The 6,621-nt window shown below is 53.1% G+C and overlaps 1 pseudogene; it reads right to left on the reverse strand.

Moving 5' to 3' along the window:
* LOC144133668 (uncharacterized) overlaps positions 1–3,205 on the reverse strand; it is a 66,938-nt pseudogene extending 63,733 nt beyond the window's left edge.
* Between the last annotated feature and the right edge of the window lie 3,416 nt (positions 3,206–6,621).

A 6,621-nucleotide genomic window follows, 5' to 3' on the forward strand; every position in this document is an offset into this window, starting at 1 on the left:
TAAAACTGAATCGAATAGGAATATTTTGCTGCAGCTTATAAAGAGTATAAAATCAGTAATTTTATTTCTGCTTATAAATAACACCAGTGCATTAGAACCACAGGTTACACTGCAGCATCATAATTTTTCAGAATACTGATCATCAATCACCCGGCAAACCATGCTCATTACAGCAGCATGTGAAGTAGCAATGTGTGCACTGCCAAAGCCACAGTAAAGAAATGAAAACCCGTAGAGCCCCTGAAGACAGAGAAAAAAACTTTGCGTCATTGAAGAGGAAGGCTCCCTTCTGGCGTAGCTAGGCAACGTTCGCTTGGTGGAGTTTGATCTCATATAACTCAGCGAAATTGTCAGCTATGCCTGTCAGCAACATGCGCTGCCACAGGTATTAGCTGCGCAGTGCAGTCTTCCACCGATAGAGTCCAGCACTAATGCTGGTAATAAAAAGCTGGCTTTCTGTGTGACTGCGTGCACAGCAACCCCACTTTTTACTGGCACCATCAGGACGTTGCACATAAGAAACAAACCTTCACAGCAATAACGGTACTGTGCTGAACGCCATAATATCATGCTCTGCGCAGCTCAATGGAATGAATTACGCTTACCAGATGTTCTTTGGTGGCATATTCACTCGAAATCAGTGAAGAATGTGCATAGCTAAGCTATCGGATTTTCCACAAGCAACGCAAGCATGTGTCGCTGCACCACGCCTTTTTAGAGAATTGCTAAGGCGCCGCCATTACTGCATATCCATGGTAAGTTACCGACTCACCGAAGTTTCTACCCTTGTGAATTACGGCCTGCCTCAGTCCTGAGGTAGCAAGGTCTCTTACAGTTCTGCCATCCCGTGAACAAAACCTCATTGTGATTCACACTCCGAACCCAGCGGCGGCTGATCGGCTCCTCGGAGACATCTCCATTAACCCAGAGCATGGGAAGATTCCACTCCACGGGCACCTTCAACAGGACGGAGGCGATGTCTGCCACGGTGTCATCACCGTCAGGAAATCGGACACTATTGAATTGCTTCAGCAGGAGGTGCAGTGGAAGGCAGGCACCATCGCCGAGGTCAGGAAAATCAGCTCCTCCAAAAAAGCTGGGATCACCTTCGCCGGGAGGGAAAAACCGCGTTTTGTGTACTACGAGAACATGCTCATCCCTGTGCACAACTACCACCATACGATCCCTGCCTGCGGCCAGTGTGGGGCCGTTGGCCACCGAGTGGATGCTTGTCCCAGCACGTATGGTCTCTGTGGGCAACAAGCCCCCTTTCAGAAGGAGGGGCGGGCCCCTCACGAGAGTGTGCCGCTGTGCTCGGTTTGTGGCGGTGCACAAGCCACAAACTTGCGGGAATGTGCGGCGAAATTCCGCAAGCATAAGGTGGCCGCCCCGAAAGGCGGAAAAAAAGAAAATAGCTGCCAAAAAGGAGAGCCACCATCTTGGCCACCCCGGTGAGTTACCAAGCCAGGACAACAACACCGAGAAGCCGGCGACACCCACTGGAGGAGCCGGTAAGCGCCCATCGACGCAGCCGCCTCCACACGGCAACACTGGAAAGCAGTCGACCGCATCACCACACGACAAGACCGGGGTCTGGGTCAATGCCGTGAAACATTAAACGCTGGTGAGCTTTAGAGACAGGGCTGCCTCCTCCCCTCCATCCTGCCCTCCTGCGGCACGCAGTTCCGAGCAAACCAAACCAGCAGCTCTTGAGGGAAAAATTGAGATGCTGCTCTAGAAAACTGTGCTCCTATATTCGTAATCAAAACACCCTATCACTCCTCCCTCTCCTCCGCTATCGAGGCAATGGGGAGTGAGCCCGCGGCACCCAGCGCAGCATTGAACGAGGAAGCTGCACGGGCCCGTCTAGAGGCCCGCGTGAATTCTCGTTTCAATGCCCTGTGAAGTCAACTTTCTGCGGTAATCACCTCCGCGATCGCCAAAATGACCAAACTTCTACCCCCAATCTTCGCACAGGACATCGCACAATCTTCGCGTGGTGTCCGACGAGTCGTCAGTGTAATCAAAGACGTGTGTGACCGCTATCCCAATATGTCGCGTCGCGCCATGGAAGCTTTAGTAGAAGAATATGACAGGTGCGCCCTCTCGGGAATAGAGGATGGTCCCCTCAACACTAGGGCTGGCTCCGGAGCAGAGCCCCTGCAATCGCCCTCTCACTTAACTGAACATGGTGGACAGGCCTCAAATTAGGCGCTCTCTTCATACCAATTCAGCCACCCCCATCCAAACTACCCAGTGGAATTGCCAAGGATTCCGTTCCCGGCGCCAAGCGGACGAACCTCCGGCTTTTCCTGTCAACATTGTATTCACTTCCTGCGGTGGTTTCCTTTCAGGAGCCAGGGATTGGCGCAATCCTCACAAATTATGTTACGTTCATGCAGGACCCCTCTTCCTCTATCTGTGTGCCCAAAATTATAGAGCCAACTTGGTTGATTTGGAACTCAGTGCGGCATATTGCCCCGTACAGCTGCCGGAGTTGGTCGCGCAGAATCGAACGGATGAGATCGCGTAGCAGTGAGGCGTCGGTGTCGTGGAATCGTAACTCGCCGCAAACGGAGGCGGTGGACACGGGTCAAAAATACGCAGACGCTGTTTACTGAAGAACCTTTTCAATTGTTGAAGATTAAGTGCTAAACTCGGCTACAGTCTTCGGAGGGCTGCAGACAAGGCCACCGAAAATTTGCCCCTTGACGCTACGCATGAGATGGCGCAGCTTTTTGCCCTCGGACATTGTAATGTCCGTGCGCCGGAAGAGGCGCGTCATGTCCTCTACATAAGCTGCAACGTTCTTATTTGGAAGCTGAACTCGAGATTGCAGAGTGCGTTCTGCGCGTTCGCGACGATCCGAGCTGCCGTATGTTTCTAGGAAACAACACCGCAACTCACTCCAAGAGGACAACTGGTCATCGCGGTTTTCCAACCATGTCCGAGCGCTGTCGTCTAAGCTCAAGTAGACGTTCTTAAACTGGGTGGCGTCATCCCACTGGTTGAACGCGGCAACTCGCTCGTAGTGCTGCCACTAGTCTTCCACGTCCTCAGAGTTGTCGCCATGGAAGGACTTCGGGATGCGGAGGTTCTGGAGCGTGAAGTAGGGTGTGGGCGCCCCAGGCATTGGGGTGGTCGCGGCAAGGTTTGGCGTGGTCGCGCCAGGCATTGAGGCATCGCCAAGTTGTTCCGAGGACATACCCGATTGGTGAGGCTGAGGTGGTAAGCCTCGAATCCGGCGGCAAATACGGTGGACGGGCGTTTTGACGGGTATAGGACTGGAGCGCCGGCTAACCGTTGGGGTGCGGGACATGAGATCGATCCCAGCTCCGCCACATTTGTCACTGTGTTGGTGACAAGACAGGGACCCGGCAACTGAGGGGACTCGGCAGCACGTCCTTCTGTAGGAGAGACGGTGAACTTCAACACCCTTCAATCCGCGCGCCACCGTCAACGTCTTTTTGCCTCAGCGCCCCCGGGCAATATGTGATGGTCCCTCTTCTTCCGCTTAAGAAACAAAACGCATCCTTACATATACTTAACATCTGTTCTTCCAAGTTAAACATTGCAACTTTCGTCGCCCTCTCCAGTCGCGCTCTGAAGGCTGCGGACAGTGAACGCTGGTGATTGTGGGCGACTTAAAAGCTCAATGCACACTCTTGGGGTACGTGCGGGAAGACAAGCGCGGCCGCATCCAGCGGAACTTGCGTCCTCGCTGGGCCTGACCTTTCACACCGACCCTGCACATGCAACGCAGGGGTATACTCTGTGACGCAGGACACGTGTCCGGATCTTACCTTCACCAAAAATTTAACCCGCAGAATAGGCCAACGCCGAAGAAACCCTCGCCAATGAACACTGCATACTCAACAGCAGCATCAGAACCAAACCACTGGCAAGAACCCACGCCGAAGCCCGCCTACTTGAGTGGACAAAAAATTTGCAATGGCTTAACTCGGCTATGCCAGGATATACGCAGCGAAAGCAAGCGTGAAACTCCCCGGTTGGCCTTGTTCACGTATTCCACAACGTATGAAGCACAGACATAAACGTCCAGTATGACCTCAAGGTTCATGTTTTATTTCAGCACCGAGGCTATCCAAGGATTGAAAGGGTCGTGTCACTCTTACGCCTATTCTCTAGACGAACGGCACGTTATTCTTCGGATTTTAGAGCCCACTGAGGTCTCTTGGTCGCATTCCATCGTTAATCACGGGCCATCCTCAGTGAAGCAGGACTCAGGTCTCTCCTCCGGCTGCTGTCGTTGCTGCTAGCGGTCGAGACATCGGACGCTAAACATGTTCGTCTCACGGTGGCATATTCACGTCGCTTAGCCAGTCTTTCGGCGCGCTGTTCCTCTGTTTTCAGGGTGATTCGTTTCCTTTTCATCTCGTTCCGATGTACATTCTAGGCCTCCTTCTGCTTAGCAGATTTGTCGCCGTCTGTACTGCCACCTCAACTGTGGTTGCAGTACAGTTGCGGCGCACGCAAGCTCTCCTTTTCAATCCTCCGACATGTTATCAGCATGCGACGCAGCTGGCGAAGCGAGCGGAGGCGAGCGCAACGACGAGGCGCGCGGTGTGACGTAACCCCAGATGGCGCGGCGAGAGCGCGGCGCCCGCCCAGGTGTGGCGGTTGCTAGGCAACGGCTCAAGGTCTGCCTCGGTGCCTCCTTAGAGCACCGTCACAGCGAAATCGCAAGTTCGTGGCCAGTAAAGCTTACGCTTTAAAAGTTAATTCGGGCAAAGCTACACTAATTCGGCTCATAATTACAAACAAGGCTACCACGCGTGGTCAGAAGCATTGGTTGCACACCTTCGTTCGGTAGAAACTCAAGTTCAACTATCGGAGGCCACGCCAAGGTGGGCAACCACCTCATGCACCTCTGGGAGGCGCGGCGTAGCCTCGTCAGCAGGTGGCGCCGCCGAAAGCATAATCGGAAACTCAAAATTCGCACCGCCGAGCTCACCCAGCGAGCGGCTGAGTACGCGGCTCAGCGCCCACTCCAATTGGGTGGACCAATGCAGCACGGCCGCTGGACAAATGTCTAGCCAGAGCACTTGGCGTCTCTTTCGCGCCTTGATCGAACCGACTAAAACCAGAACCGAGACACAAAAAACATCTCCAAAGGGCTATCCATACCTTCAGCGGAGATACTTCAAAATTATCATGAAAACTATGCGATCTATACCTCTGCATCCAACAGGACCCCCGAGGGCCAGCGTACTCGTATGCAGGTTCCGAGAGCGCGAAACTATCGATAGTTCCGGCTCCACGACCTGAAGGCGGCCTTAAGTAAAATGAAACAAGGAACGGTGCCGGGAAGAGAAAAATTAACTGTGAAATTACTTGCCAACCTTCCAGACCCGGCCTACGAGGCGCTCCTCGCATATATAAACTCAATCTGACTAAGTGAGGCAAGCCTCTCAATCGAATGAAAGACCGTCCTGGTCACCTTCATTCCTAAACCCGACAAGGCCATAAACACGGACAGCCTCCACCCTATCTCCCTCACGTCTTGCGCGGGAAAGCTGGTGGAGACCATGGTGCGAGACAGGCTTTCCAAGTTTTTGGAAAACCAAACTGTATTCGCTGACACCATGTTCGCGTTCCGCCCGCACCGCTCAGCGCAGGATGTCCTGCTTCAATTAGACTGAGAAATTCTGACTCCCGTCGAATACCCCTTTAATGACAATGTAGTACTCGCACTCGATTTGAAGGGGCTTTCGACAAGGTAACATACAAGATAATTTTGACGTACCTCTCACAAACCAACTGTGAACACAACACGTTTCAGTACATTAGTCAATTTCTGTCCGCCCAGCAATCGTATATCTGGATACAAGATGAAAGACACTGCCCCTGTCAATTCAGTACCAGAGTTACTCCGTAGGGCGCGGTCCTCTCACCCCTAGAATTCAATTTGGCAGTGATAAAACTTCCGGCTTAGCTGCAAAGTGTCGAGGGCATACAGCATGCGCTATATGCCGACATCACCATCTGGGCTAAGCACGGATCGGTAGGAGACATTAAAGCCAACCTGCAACAAGCGGCGGAGATTGTGGACGCTTACGCCCGCCGCTGCGGCCTTGAATGCTCACCGGCCAAATCGGAATTTTTGCACATTCGATCCTCGCCGAAGTGCACTACCAAACTCGAATTCTCTCGAGCGAGCGGACCCATCCCAGAACACGCTGATATTAGAGTACTGGGTCTTGTTATCAATGAACACCGCCGTGTCGACCCAGCACTGGCCAAAATGCGCAAGGTAGGGGACCACGTGGGCCGCATGGTCCGCCGGGTTCCAATAACCGCGGGAAGTTACGGTGCAAAGATGCCTTGTGTCTGGCGCACGCATTAGTAACCAGTCGAGTCTTGTACTAGACTCCTTACTTCCACCTTCGCAAATGTGACGAGAATCCCCTGATGTGGTTCTCCGTAAGATTTAAAAGCGTGCTCTCGACCTCCCGCTCACCACGTCCTAGCAGCGCCTCCTGGGCCTGGGGATGGTCAACACCTTTGCAGAGCTCCGCGAAGCACATTTGACAAACCACTACACAAGACTCTCAAAGACGCCGTCGGGCCGCCCCAAGCATGCCCGACTTCACATCCACC

The sequence above is a fragment of the Amblyomma americanum genome, chromosome 5 (genome assembly GCF_052857255.1).
Source record: "Amblyomma americanum isolate KBUSLIRL-KWMA chromosome 5, ASM5285725v1, whole genome shotgun sequence".
Lineage (NCBI taxonomy): Eukaryota > Metazoa > Arthropoda > Arachnida > Ixodida > Ixodidae > Amblyomma > Amblyomma americanum.